A 15,794-nucleotide genomic window follows, 5' to 3' on the forward strand; every position below is an offset into this window, starting at 1 on the left:
AATTGGTTTTAATTTGTAATATAAAAATCGATTTCCTAATATGTTAATTTCTATTTTATATGCAAATATTTATTCCTTCCAACAAAACGGGGGCATTTTACAAGCATGCATAAATCCTATGATCACTTATCCTTTCATGTATGCATAAATACTATGCAGAAATTTGTAGCGCCTAATTGATATTAATATTACAACCAAGGGTGGATCTAGAAAAAAATATTAGTGAGTTAGTAAATATAGCGTGCGTAATGTGCAAGGTTTTTTTTAACATATTAGCATGCAAAATTTTTCAGTCAAGCATTTTATTGAGCACTTGGTAGGCCTGAGTCATTTATTCACCCATATTGCACGACTGTCGACAAATGCCAACAACTTCCAGGTGAGCATGTCGACATAAATCGGGTGAGTCTAGCGACAGATGCCACTTGCAACACATGCAACGGCATGAAGCTACCAACTGCACTGCCCAGTGCCCATGAAGACAATTTGTTGAGCTGTTGTAGGGCATCTTTCATTTTAGGGCAACGCTCAACTCTTTTATGGAGGATTCTGAGCTTATTTTTTGGTAGGTTACATCTCCTATACCGTGCCTCCAAGTTACATCTATTATGTTATGTAAATTGCACAAATGCTGTTTTCTTTTTGCATGACATAGTAGATGTACCTGAAGGCATGATTCAGTATTGTATATCTTCATTGCTATTGAAATAGAGAATTTTGTATTGGCGTTCAATATATGAAGAGGCTTGTTATATATAAGAGGAGATGAAGCCTGAACATTGAGTTGTACACTTAATTTTTGTTTTTAGATCTATTACGAAATGATCATTTTACCAGCCTTATGTAAACCAGACACTTGGAAGACATGCAATATTGTAGCCACGTTACCAATGTGATTTTTTTTTTTTTGAACAAACGATATTATCTATACTAAGGGAAAAAAAGTCGACTTAACCTTATAATGGACTAGCAATAATGTGGTAATTGAAAGGGTAATGCAAAGGAAATTAAATTTGAAAGTTAAAATAAAATAAAAAATGCTAGCCACGTTACCAATGTGATTTTTTTTGTTTTTTTTTTTTGTGAACAAACGATATTATCTATACTAAGGGAAAGAAGGTCGACTTAACCTCATAATGGACTATCAATAATGTGGTAATTGAAAGGGTAATGCAAAGAAAATTAAATTTGAAAGTTAAAATAAAATAAAAAATGCTAGGGGACTGGTGGTGCTCTAATAGTGCATGGGGTCGAGTATCCTAGTACGAATTCGGCTCTGGCCCTGTTTCTTGCTCTAATTTGCATTTTAGTTAAAGTAGATAGGCTAATTAATGGGTTCAAAGTTAACTGGAGAAGAGATAATTGCTGGTATTTAGTTGGGTTTTGTGATTTAGCTAATGGCTTTAGCGTAAATGCATTGTTCAATGATAAGTGTGGGTGGGCTGAATGTATTCATGCATGCAATTTACAATCTAAATTGCAGCTTCTTGTCTAATTGGGTTGTCTTTACTATTTCTCCTCTAGATAATTATCAATGGTGGGTCTTGGGGAGTGGAGCTCAGTGGCAAATAATCAGAGCTCCCATGTGTTTCTTACTTCCAATTTAAAACTGGGTTTGTGGGCATGCAACGATTTGGGTGCCGAGGAAGGTAGGATGATTCTTGACCCCCATGTGGCTCTGTTGGTTGAAATTAAGAGGGTGCTATGGTCAATTGGTGATGTATTTGCGGGAATTGGATATTATGATGGGTCTGGAGGTAGGGATAACAGGAGAAAATTAAATATGGGGTAGGTTTTTTTGGTTATTGTGGGACGTCTGCAATTGAAATGAGGCATTTGCATCTGTTCAAATCCAATTCGGGTTGGCTGTGATTCAATTGAATGGTGCCCCACAAAGCCATGGTTTCAGGTTTCTAGAGCTTAATTGCTCAATCCCTCGCAAATATATGTGGTTTATAGCTTATTTGATGTTCAATAAATTTGGGGAACATGAGATAGAAGCCCTATGTGAGAGTTCATGTGCTATGCGGGCTATCTGGTGAACAAGTAAAGATACAGGGCGCTCAAGGAGTGAAGATCTTTGGGAGTGGTGACGAAGTTGGTTTTCATGAAATCCTCCTCACCTCAGCCTGTCAGGTGCAGGACTAGAGAAAGACTGACAAGGTTGTTGACTGTATGCAAGAGATGAGTACTAGGTTTTATAGTTTCTGGTTTGATAAAAAAGTATAGTTGCTTGTTTGCTTTTATTGGGATAATATGCTGATAAATAATCAACTATGGATTGATTTTACGCGTAAGGTGTTAACGGTTTCCTCTTGTGAGAATTATGTGAGCTGGAACTTGGCTTGTCTAAATATGATTGCTGGTAATTGTATGCTTAATCGCCAGGATATAGGGATTCAGGTAGGAAGTAGGAATGTGGGGAAGGGAAATACGCTTGTGGGGGATGGTGTGGCATCCATCAAGGCAGCTGGAGCTGTGATGTCTTCCCTTAGGCTAAGTAACGAAGTGTTAAGTCCAAGTAATAGAGTCCGTGAGGAGATTGCAGAAGCAAGACCGAGCTACAACAGTCTGATTAAAGAAACAGATTAATGAAGTGCATGACGTGGAATTGCATGGGTCTTGGAAGACCTGATTTTAAGAGAGTAATTTTAATTTCTTGTGTGCTAGTTTTAAGGTGGATCTTTTTTGTATTGTTTAGCGAACGATCCTTATTCTAATCAAGATCACTTTTTCACTTTGTGTATGCATTTCCTAAAAAACGGTTATAGTTGGAATTGTGGGAGGATATCCTTAAACTAGATCCAAAAGATAAATCGTGGTGCTTAATGGGTGATTTCAATAATATAGTGGACATAACTGAGAAGTAAGGTGGCTGCCAATCTACGATGTCGTATTTGACCAGGTTCATTAGTTTCTTAAACAGAGGAAACCTTTAATCTCTAAATGCTTCTGGTGTCCCTTTTACTTGGTGCAACAACCAAGCTGATAACAAAAGAATATATGAGAGACTTGATAGGGTTATAGCTAATTCGTATTGGTTAAATGAGAAACCGGATTATAACCTGCATAACTACCTAATTTATGGGTTGGACCATGGACCTATTCTCTTAACTTACAACTTAAAAAATTGTTATAAGAATAATTATCCCTTTAGATTTGAGCTATGTGGCTTCTTCATCCTGATTTTAAGGATTTTGTTAAGAATACCTTGCGATGCAAAGGAGTGTTTGGTCCTATTGACACTTTTAGGGCTTGTGCTGGGACTTTCAAGTACTTGGTTAAAGGTTGGAATAAAACAACTTTTGGTAATTTAAGAGAGTGTAAGGAAAAAATTCTTGGGACCTACAAAAAACCATCATGAAGAATCAAATGTTGATTCAGAGATAGATTTAGAAATAAAGCTTAGTGAGGAACTTAATTCAATTTCTCGACAAGAAAAAATCATGTGGGCAGAAAGCTAAAGTAAATTGGTTGCAATTAGGTGTTAAGAACGCAAGGTATTTCCAAATGGTGGCAACTATTCAAAAAAAGAGAAATGAAATTAAAAAGATTAAGGATAGTTGTGGGTTTGGTGGAATAAGGGTGAGGGCATGGAACAAGTTTTTGTGCAGGATTTTAAACTGCAGCTTTCTTGTGATAGTACCCCAGCTCTTGCGGACATATCTTCTATTGTAGATAATATTAATCTTTATATTTACAATCATCATAATGAACTTTTACTCTCAAGTCTGGTGAGGATATTGAAATATGGGATGTAGTTAAAAACATTGATGAACTGAAAGCACCATGTCCGGATGAAATTGGTGCAAGTTTTTATCATGAATGTTGGGATATAATCAAAGATTTGGTGAGTGCAATGGTTAAGGACTTTTTTTTTTTTTTTTTTATTTATTTTTTAAATAGTACTAGCTTGAGGCTTATTAATCATACCAACATTGCCCTCATCCCAAAAGTGGAAAATCCTGAGGTAGTTAGTAATTATAGACCAATTAGTCTTTGCAATGTGCACTATAAAATAATCACGAAAATCATCATTAAAAGGTTAAAGCCCCTTCTCGACCACTGCATATCTGGAAATCAAGGTGCCTTTGCTCCAGGACGTTCTATTCATGATAATATTTTGATTGCTTATGAAATGTTTTCCAGTTTCAAAGGTAAGAAAGGTTGAACTGGGGCAATGGGAATCAAGCTGGATTTAGAAACAACATATGATTATCTTAATTCGAAGTATATTAGGTATGCGCTTCTTAGATTTGGTTTTGCAGAAAGATGGGTGAACTTAATAATGGACTGCATTACTTCAACTTCCTTCTCAATTTTGATAAATGACTCTACTCATGGTTACTTTTACCTAAGAAGAGAATTAGGCAAGAGGATCCTTTATCGCCTTATATTTTCATTCTTTGCATGGAATTGTTGGTTAGACACTTTAATGAAATGGCCACTAGCCCTAAATCACATGTTGGTATTCTGTAATCTCGTGGTGGATTTAGAATATCAAATCTAGTGTTTGCAGATGATTGTTTGTTATTTACTAGGGCAGCTACAAAAGGTACTAGGAATGTTCTACAAGTTCTTAATATGCTTGCCAAAGCTTCGGGTTAACAGGTAAATTTCCACAAATCCTATCTTTATTTTTCAAAAAATACTAATGCTCAAACTAGAAATGTTATTGTGAATGTTTTACATATTCAACATAAAACAACCATCGGTAAATATCTGGGTATTCATAATATTGTGTTTTGGAAAGATCTAGTGAATGAATGTGAATGAATCAAAAGATAAAGTAAAAGCCTGCGGGGTGGAAGGCTAATACTCTTTCTAAGGCAGGAAGACTAACCCTCATTAAGTCTAACTTAACAGGTATACCGAACCATATCATGTCTTGCTTTAAATGCCCAACTCGAGTAACAAACAACTTAATTAATGAGTGTAGGGACTTCTTTTGGGGAAGAGATAAGAAGTTAAGACCTATGGCATGGAAAAAAGTGTGTACTTCTAAGAATCAGGGGGGGGGGCTATGTGTGAGAAGAGTGAATCATTTCAATAATGCCCATCTGGCTAAATTAGGATGGAAAGTTTTAAAGGAGGAAAACAAATGGTGGGTGAAGATTGTTAAAAGAAGGTACTTAAATAATGATGATTTTTTGAGCTGCAAAGTCAAGTAAAATCACTCTTTGGCCTAGAAAAGGATTTTGAATAGTAGACATGTTATTCATAGGGGAATAAGAGATAATGGTGAGGATATCTTTTTTTGGACCCATCATTGGGTTTTTCCTTAATCACTGTTTGAGATAGCTAATTCCTGAAAATCAACGGCAAAGCAACAATTAGGAGGCTAAAGTGAGTGATTTTATTGATAATAAGAGTTGGGATAGCGTTTGTCTCTCCAAAGTGTTGGATGTGGATGTGGTGAAAATTCCCTTCAAAATAAAAGTGATAATTTCGTGTGGGAACAACACTCTTCTACTGGTGAGTTCTCAATAAAGTCAGCAACTTGGATTCAGAGTAATAATAAACAAGAAGTTAAAAGGTAGAAGCTCCTTAAGAAGATATGAAAGTTAATGATACCTCTCAAGATAAAAAATTTCGCTTAGCTTCTTGTTCATGAAAGACTTCATACTAGGATGAGCTTGAGTAAATTCATTCAAAATATTGACAAATTATGTCCTATGTGTGGCAATGAGGATGAGACTCAAAATCACCTTTTTCTTAATTGCGAGCATGTTAAAGAAATATGGAACCTTTCCTTAGTAAGTCCCTAGAAGAATAATTTGACTCAGTTTAATAATGTGTTAGATTGGATGGAATTAATTGACAATGCTGAGTGCAGTGATTTGAGTGATCTTAGTAAAGCTCTTCTGAATTGTTTGCAAATGTGGAATGATAGAAATAATAAAGTTTGTAGAAGTATGAATCCTAGTCCGGCTAGGAGTATCTCCATTGCCGCAACTGTAGGCTTATCTTTTTTAAAGGTTAATTGAAAGAAGATCTATAAGGGTGATGATGCTTGCCACCAAAACCCCATTTGCTGGTGTCCTCCTCCTCATGGTTATGTGAAATTAAAATTAGATGGGTTTGTTAGTTCAGATCGTTCTGCAGCTATTTTTGTTCTTAGAAATGAAGAGGGGCAACCTATTGATGCTGGGGAGTTGAACCTTGATGGGCCCACCATTTCGGTTGCAGAGGTTGTTGCTTTAAACGAAGGGCTATTGTTTGCCAAGTGCAAAGGTTTAAAGAAGCTGATGGTGGAAGGGGAGTTTAAGCTTGTCATCTAGGTGGTGCAAGATATTGGGATGCCCCCTTGACATCTTAAACCTATCATAGAGGATATCAAATGGTCGGCTTATAGGTTTCAGCATATCAGTTGGAAGTATATTTATATGGAGGCAAATTTTGTGGTGGATGCATTAGCTCATATGGGCCTCATTGTTGCCAACCCTCATTTTTAGGATTATTATCGATTTCGGCTATGGAGGCCTTTAATTTTGAAAACGATTGTATTAGAGGTTTTAAACTTTAATAAATCTGTTCCTCATCAAAAAAAAAAAAAAAAAGGAAATTAAATTTGTGGATTGAATTTTATAAATTAAATGACATAAAAGTTAATGATTATATTATTACTTAAGTGTAATTAATGTGCTTATTTTTTTATTGGTGAAACATCATTTAGTTTGCAAATTTAGTCTACCTTTGTAATAAAAATATTTGTTTTTTCTTTTTATGAAAACCATGCAAATATGATTGAAACAAGAGACTTTATGCAAATATGTCCACCATAATACAGCTCAGTAGTGTTTTTAGTTTTGAATACAATAATATATTTATACTAAATGGCTAGGAATTTAAGCTAATTTATACAATAGACTAGTTAGAATAATTAGATGTTAAACTCACTTTTCAAGTGATTCGAGTCTAAAAACTTCTTAATGGGGAGATGAATACCACTAATTCTTACTAATAAGTGTGACAACTAGCTCAGTCTTGTGGAGATGAAAACCAAATAATCAGCTTTGCCTACAGGTCTTTGTGTGGACCAGACGATTGGAAGTCATGCAATATGATAGACTTTTTATTATCCAAATAAAACTCATGTTGTATATTTACATATCAACAATGTAACTCAAGTTGTATATTTACTGTAAGTTAACTATAATATGCACATTAAAAGTACTAATCTTGAGAAGCCATCGAATTCAAGCTCAATGATGAACCACGAACACAGCAACAAGCAAAGATCTTCCGCTCCTAGTACACGCTTTATGCACTCCTATATGGGGTAGGGTTTTGTGCGAGAATATGTGTGTACAAAGGTGGTGACCTAAGCCTTATAATTATAGGTGAGTATATTAGGTTTCTTGCCCATAAAGAAATCCCTAATACATATCTTGAGCACCTCTAGAATCCATGACCTAATAGGAAAGATATTCCCAATCATTATAAGTTTACTTGACCACCAAGTAATCCGGGATAACCAAATATTTCTTCCTATCTTATATTCTTAATCAATTAGGACTCCTAAATAGATGTAAGCCCAATAAAAGTCTTACATTTATATATTAACCAAGTATGTTCTTTGGGTGTTTGTCAAAGGGTCTTTGATGTCTATGTCAAAAATGGGTTTAAGAGAAACTAAACTTAAATATTTCTGAGTAATAAGTTGCATTACTGATTTTTCTCGTTAACTTGGCTATTTATAGGAGAGATTTCTCATAAGTTGTATGTCAGTATGAATGGATTGTGCTAGGAAGACTAATGGAATAAACCTCTTGGTGGAATACTTGTCGTTTGGAAGGTGGCATGTGGTAAGAGGGGAAACACTCAAAGGACTCCAAAGTGCGGTTCCCTACCTGCTTAAGTCCAATAGGCATAGAGTTATGAAAGAGACTTCACGAGCCGGAAAAACATCATGATGTCTAGAAAAGCCTGTTGGTGATGGGTAGTTCTGCTAGAACCATCGAGGTGAAGAAGATGATCTGCTCAACATGTCAAGGGTAGATTCTGTTGGAGAAAAATTCAGAAATAAATAAAAATAACAGAAAAACAGAACTTGAAATTCTAACACTTTATTAACCAAAAATACTTGCTTATACAGAAGAAATTGCTTATGCAGAATGAAATATAGAAACAAATATATAAATTAAAATGGTACTAACTTGATTAACTACAGGTAGAGGCTAGCGTAAAAGCTATGTCATTCGAACAGTATTTTCGTCCCACTCTTGTGCTTGTAGTTCTACAACGTCTGCTCGACTAGGATACAACCACCTAATTCTATAACCCGCACTGGATTATGGAATTCTAGCGAATTGTTTTGTGTGTTTATTCTCTGGAAAGTTTCTACGGAAGAGAAGGAGGAAGAAAAGATAATTTCACTTGGAAACTGTGATTGCAAATATATAGGTTGTTTCACACCCTTTCAAATACATGTTCAACGTATTTGAAAGTACACAACTCTTTCTAACAACTGTGTATTTTAATCAAAACGTTTTTAATTAATAAATTAATTAAAAACTTAATCTGAAATTAAAATTAATGAATCTAATTAATTTTAACTTCCAAGGGCCAAAGGCCCTTGTCTTGATTAATTAATATTAATTGTATTTAGACTATATTATACAACCCTAATCCACACAACCATAAGATTCGAGCCTTCGATCCATTTCCAAATGGTTCAAGTTCTAATTACTAGAACAAAGGACTAGACCTATATAAATGGCAATGGGAACTAAAGGTTCCCCGATGTGGGACACCAAAAGTCTCAAAACTCTTACAGATTCGACATCTTGGTCACCTAGTCCACGTGGCATATTCTTATTAGATTTGGTTAATTCATGTCTCCACAACGTGCACATTGTGGGTGGCTTGTCCAACCCCCCTTTTTTTTTTGTTCATGTGGTTCGTAGGTCCTTCTTCTTGGCAGTGGCGGCTGATTTGGTAGAGGTGGTTGTTTCCCTTTTTCATATCTAGTTACTTATTCATTTGTTTTAAGGAGCCCTAGGGTCCTCTTTTTGAGGATCCGTGAGGACAAATATATATTAACTATAAGATTATATTAGTTTAGATCCAAATGTTTAAAGTATTTGACAAACACCTCCTTTCGGCCTTGTTTCATTGAAATTTCTCTTATGTTGGATTGATTTTTATGTGTTTGTTTTGGATTATCTTTCCAATTGCTTTGTCATTACCTTGTATTTGCTTTTCCTTTTAACGAAATCTATTAGAATTGGAAAAAAAAAACACTTGTCTGTTCACGAAAAGTAACTAACAAAGGACGCCTCGATCATTATGAGAGTCCATACAATAAAGAGAATTTTGTGGTGCTTAAGAGTATCAGATACTTCAGACTTTTTTTAGTTGGCTCTTGGTTAAAAAATCATAAACCAAGATCCAATGGTTAAAAATCCTACAATAATCTATACAGCTGAGCACCATAGAAAATTTTGTACAATAAAAGTTGTGTTTCCTTTTATGAAAAACCATGAAATTATGAGGTAAGTATGAGCAAATTATAAAGGTTCTCAAGAAAATAATCAAATAATGTATTATTTTCATCATGTAACAACATAGCTTAACTATTTTAACCAAAAAACAACAAAATCTTGCTCCAATTCCACCCATTTGCCTGGACTCTTGGTCTAAGGCAGTTACTTCCACCAATTTTCTTGAAAAATTCTCAAGCAAATACTATTCATTAATTTTGGAGATTAATTTGTATGGTGGTTTAGTGTGGGGAGTGAAGAAGGTGTTTGAGTATTTATAGCAAAAAATTCTAATTTTTTATTTTAGAATTTTTTTTCTTTTTAATTTTGTTATGTTTTCTCAAACACATTCTAACTGAGTTTTTTTTTTCTTTTTTTTTTACTTGTGAATATCCAATCATAAAATAAAACTTGACTTTCAATGTGCCGATCCTAATAAACTGGTAACACCTCACTTTGCCGAGAAGGCTGATGAGATGACCTCTAGCAACAAGGACTCAGAAATCCTTGTCGATCGAGACTTGGATAATAACCAGTCAGTCTTGAAGTAGTGCTGTTTATCCAAACTGAAGGTGCTCCTTGGTCGGTTGATTCTACGGCTCCAATGCTATTTATTCAAACTGAAGATGTCGCAGGTTGCCTTCACAGTACTGTTTATCCAAACTGAAGATGTGTTGGCAGGAAGACAAGGGGAGAGGAAAAAATTTCAAGGTTGTTGAGAAGCTTTGTGCAGGGCAATTTATGTGTTGATTTGAAGGGACTCTTCGAGTTGCTGATGTTTCTGTATTTATAGAACATATTTACCTCGGCATAGCCTAATAATTTTATAAAGTTCATCTGCAACTCAAACTAGCGAAGCTGATCCGTGCCATAGGCTAAGGCCTATCCCCCTATCTGAAACTTATCACGTCACCATAAATAAACAAGTTTATCTCCATCAAATCACTTCACCAATTGAATCCATCATGTATATTTCCCTTGATGAAGACCACGTGCATGCATGATGATTCTTTCACCAAATTAAACTCTGAAAAGTAATTCTAATTGATGAAATATAATCACCATATCTCAAGATAAAGCCATGTGCTACGACCCCATGCACTCCAACAAGTCCATGAATCCACCCACTTCCATAACAGAGATAGGACTTAGGTTTTCATAATAATTAGCCACGTAGGAGATTGCATGCACCTGGGGCTTGATGAGCCTATTTGAATGTCTTCGTGCAATCCTTTGAAGACGGATCAGATCATCTCTTTTCAAAACAACCAGCTGGATATACCTAATATTAGGTTTAGATATCCTAATATATATTAAGAGATAATATCATGATTAAAATCACAATATTATTTCTTAATAATAATTGAAAATCATTTCAACCACTTTGTCATTCAAAGGTATAAAATTCTGCTCATTCAACGATCATGATTACTTGGGCTAATAATGTAAAATTGGGTCCAAACATTACCCCCCAGTTTTCTTGAGCATCGACCCATAAGCCGAATGGTTAAGGAAATTAAGTTTTTCCGGTCAATCATAAGTAAAGCGGCGCCAAGAAATATATCGAACCAGAATCTCTACCGAATGGGTCAATACCGCCAAGCTCGGCTCATAATGCAACCAAATTCAGAAATGAATTGATACACCGAGCAACAGATGCTGGCTCATCAGCGGAGAATATCGCTCAGTTGACCTCTCAGCTCGACGCTATGCGTTCTCAGTATAGCGAGCACATCTCTTTTTCTTTTGATGCGGATCAGAATAATTCTGGAAGCTTCATCTATGATTAGAGCTTCGAACTGCTGACTGTCATAATGAAACCTTCCTCACTGCCGAGCTTGACTCATAAAAGTCATATGCAGACATTTTCCTCTTCTTGAAAGCTCGGCATATACTTCTTAACTAAAACCTTATAATCCCTTCGACCGTCCACTCCGTGTGGTCGACACTCAAGAAGAAATGAAACCAAGTCAAGAAGCCGAGAAAAAGAGCTGCTTCTCCGTTCTCACTTGATTGATAACTTTTTACTTTTGTCTTTTCTAGGCCAAAGAAAAAAAAAGCTGACAACCCCAAAAATTAATAAGGGAAGACGACTACCACCGAACAAAGAGTAATGTAATTATTTGGTCATGGGAACAAATAGTTGCAGAAAATATCCATATGCATGTTGGCAACCGAAATGGAACTAAAGAACTTGGATTATCACCACTAAAGCAACCTTAATGGGCAAAAAGACTTCGCTGAATATTTGGATGCCAAGATTTTGGCCCAAATAGCATCATGGTTCTCTCGGCCAATACAAATACCAAATGAATTCCATCACTAAATCTGTGCATGCCATGATTTCAGCCGAGATTCCAATCCGGTAGGATTTGTCAAAAAGACTTCGCTGAATCATTGCATGCCAAGATTTTGGCCCAAATAGCACCATGGTTCTCTCGGCCAATACAAGTACCAGATGAATTCCATCACTAAATCTTTGCATGCCATGATTTTGGTCGAGATTCCAATTCGGTGGGATTGGTCCTATTGCAAACGATGCTCTAATTGCATTTCTTTTGCCTACCATCGAATTAACCAGAAACCTCTTGAAAGCCGAGCCTAGGCGATGTGAATAAGATACTTTAAAAGTGAGTGGCCTAAAACTTCATGCCATCCCTTTCTTTTGTCTACCACATTCTGTCCCAAAACACGTGTGATGACAATTGGAGCTCCAATTGGGACTCCAATCCGGAGCAAGCATACTCAAAGAGCATGACGGTTTAAAGCAACCAAATGACGTACGCCACGCATCTCAGTGAAGAGAAAATCTCATCGACTCGGCATGATTCGCTTAATTTTTCACCTGAGCTGAACTTTCAAAATGACTCATTCGACTGCTGCTTCCTTCAGCTTGTTGGTGGAAAAATACAAGACCGAGAAACAAACTATCATCGAGCTCGACCAACAACCCTCGTTTTTTGAGATCATGTCCCTGATATCTATCGAACCATCACGACTTCCTGCTGTCTAAATAAATTTTCTTGAGACTTGGAGACCGAAGCAAAAGAAACACTTGGCAGAATGTTCTATAGCCAACTGAACATCACAAAATGTCCTCCTAACTTGGTGTAATGCAAAATTCCTCAAACCAAGTGTTAGTATGTAGTTACCAGTCTGAAACAAGTCTTCATGTTCACAATTCCACTAAAATGAATGAAATGTGACCTGAACGAAACCAAGAAATAAAATAAAATCTACCGAATGGCAACCCTTGCTGATTGCCAAGATTAGGCACGTGATGGCCTACCACAAATGGGTGGCCTATCACCTAATACCTCATGTTTTTCTTTTCTCCCTCTTTTGGCGTAGCTTAGCATATGGGGGACCACCATCACAAGAATTGACCATAACCTACCAAATGCCATGGCCTAGCTCCTACCGAGTGTTCTCCCTTCTCCTTGCTGCTGTCCTTCACTGAGCAACAGGAGAAAGACTTCTTTTCCTTCAGTACTGCACCGAGCATCAGGCCTCCACTGCTTAAATTTCAGGAGCTTATTGAGAGCAAGCCTATAATGTCTGCCCCCCATTTTCTTTACATTGGCTTGCATAGCTGGATGTTTAAGAAAATAATTTATTCATTATATATATATATATTAGCAAACGAAAAGAAAAGTGGCCAAACCATAATCAGGAGGAGGCCAACGATGCTTTATTCCGAGCCAAGATCTTTTTATATCAAAATTCTCAATTTGATTTCGCTTTAGGACGAATAAAGAATCATTTCCAAATATTTTTGACTTGGCGAAATTTTTTTGATTCTCAGCCGCCGAATGTATTGAACAATTATTAAGCCCCCCCCCCCCCCCAGGCATAATAATTTCGCCAATTTCGGCTTTTAACTCGAACAACTTAGCCGAACAAGATTTCTCCATATCGGCTTTATCGCCAAGAATCATATCGATTGGCGTAGTTTTGACGTCTAAGACCATGTCCCCAATTACCATATCAATTAATGTGGTTTTATGGCCTGCGTATCGGTCTTGTTCGTCATTGGAACACTCGTTTGACGAATCATTTTCTAAGTTGATTTTTGACTTTAAAACTTGAACTTTTTCTTCTAGACCTACCACACTTTCAATCTCTATCAAAAAAAACAGGTGGCCTAGGTTTTTCTTCAGTCGTCTTGACAATTTTCTTAGACTAAATTTTGATTGTGACCGGTGCAGAAAATTGCCCCTTGGCCTTTTGAACCAACCATTCTTCAAAAGGAATTGATTTGAACATAAGACCAAAAGGTGTTTTCTTATCGAGCCACTCATAAAATCGAGCTCTATCTTCATTTAACCATTGATCTTGTAGGATGTGATGAACTTTCACCTTTATCATTTGACAGAAAGATTTTTGCCTTTCTTCACATGCTTTAAGGATTTGTTCCGCATTAAGTTGAACTTGGAATGCATCCAATCGGTTGAACGGAGCTAGATTGACATCTTGATATATCATGTGAACTTCGTAGTTTTAGCACTGGGTCCCACTGGGTGTGCCAAAATGTTGACCCTAAAAACTACCAAGCCTACGTGGAGCGTAGGCCGAGTAACTAATAAACTAACTACGTCATTCGGTTGTGTGCGAGACATACCAACTCGTCAGCCAAGCAATAAAATATGTTGATGTAGCGTCGGGCACGCTGCTGACTTCTTGATCTTGTGACTACGGCTGAGGAAGGAACACGTCTCAGCCTTTGGGTTCTAGAGCCTGAAGACAAGGCTGCTAATCTCTTCGAAGTTCACAAATCGTCGGCGCCAGGTTCAATCTTGGTAATTATATTTGTGAGAGTATAAGTATGCCGAATTGGCACCAAATTGTACGAATACAAATACTTGAAAGAGATAAATGTCTTGATTGTAAAAGTGGTTTGGCCGTCAGAATGCTGAACTCTAAAATCTAATTGTGAATATCCAATCATAAAATAAAACTCGGTTTTCAATGTGCTGAGCCTAATAACCTGGTAACACCTCACTTCGCCAAGAAGGCTGATGAGATGATCTCTACCAACAAGGACACGAAAATCCTTGTCGACTCAGACTTGGATAATAACCAGTCGGTCTCGAAGCATGTGCTGTTTATTCAAACTGAAGGTGCTTCTCAGTCGACTGATTCTACATACGGCTCCAGTGCTGTTTAACCAAACTGAAGATGTCGCCGGTTACCTTCACAGTTCTGTTTATCCAAGCTGAAGATGTGTTGGCGGGAAGAAAAGGGGAGAGGAAAAAATCTCAAAGTTGTTGAGAAGCTTTGCACAGGGCAATTTGTGTGTTGATTTGAAGGGGCTCTTCACGCTGCTGATGTTTCTGTATTTATAGAACATATTTACCTTGGCACGGCCTGATAATTTTATAGAGTTCATCTGCAACTCAAACTAGCAAAGTTGATCCGTGCCATAGGCTAAGGCCTATCCCCCTATTCGAAACTTATCACGATACCATAAATAAACAAGTTTATCTCCATGAAATCACTTCACCAATCAAATCCATCATGTATATTTCCGCTGACGAAGACCACGTGCATGCATGATGATTCCTTCACCAAATTAGACTCTGGAAAGTAATTCTAATTGATGAGATATAATCACCATATCTCAAGATAAAGCCATGTGCTACAACCCCATTCACTCCAACACGTCCATGAATTGCAAGCCAATTTGAATTGCACCACCCACGTCCATATCAGAGATAGGACTTAGGTTTTGATAATAATTAGTCACGTAGGAGATTGCATGCACCTGGGGCCAGGTGCTTGATATGATGAGCCTATTCGAATGTCTTCGTGCAATCCTTTGAAGACGGACCAGATCATCTCTTTTCAAAACAACTAGCTGGATATACCTAATATTAGGTTAAGATGTCCTAGTATATATTAAGAGATAATATCATAATTAAAATCACAATATTATTTCTCAATAATAATTGAAAATCATTTCAACCACTTTGTCATTCAACGGTCTAAAATTCTGCTCATTCAACGGCCTCGATTACTCGGACCAATAGTGTAAAATCGGGTCCAAACAAAAACGTAAACACAGATTTATTCATGATAACATATTCTTATTTTTCTCGAGAGAGATATATGACCTTACTACCAGTCTTATAAAAAGGCATATACACGAAATTGTAAATACAAGGGGCGCAGCCGCGCATGGCTTTCCCATGTTTCCAACAACTTACAAAAGAATGGCTTGAAAAAGTGGTAACGGGAAAAGCTTCGCTTGTACTGACCGAACAAGGATAGATTTTCCCCCCCCCACAAAATTCTCATCCTTACAACACT

Source organism: Pyrus communis, chromosome 3, assembly GCF_041283825.1.
Source record: "Pyrus communis isolate YQ-2024b chromosome 3, ASM4128382v1, whole genome shotgun sequence".
NCBI lineage: Eukaryota > Viridiplantae > Streptophyta > Magnoliopsida > Rosales > Rosaceae > Pyrus > Pyrus communis.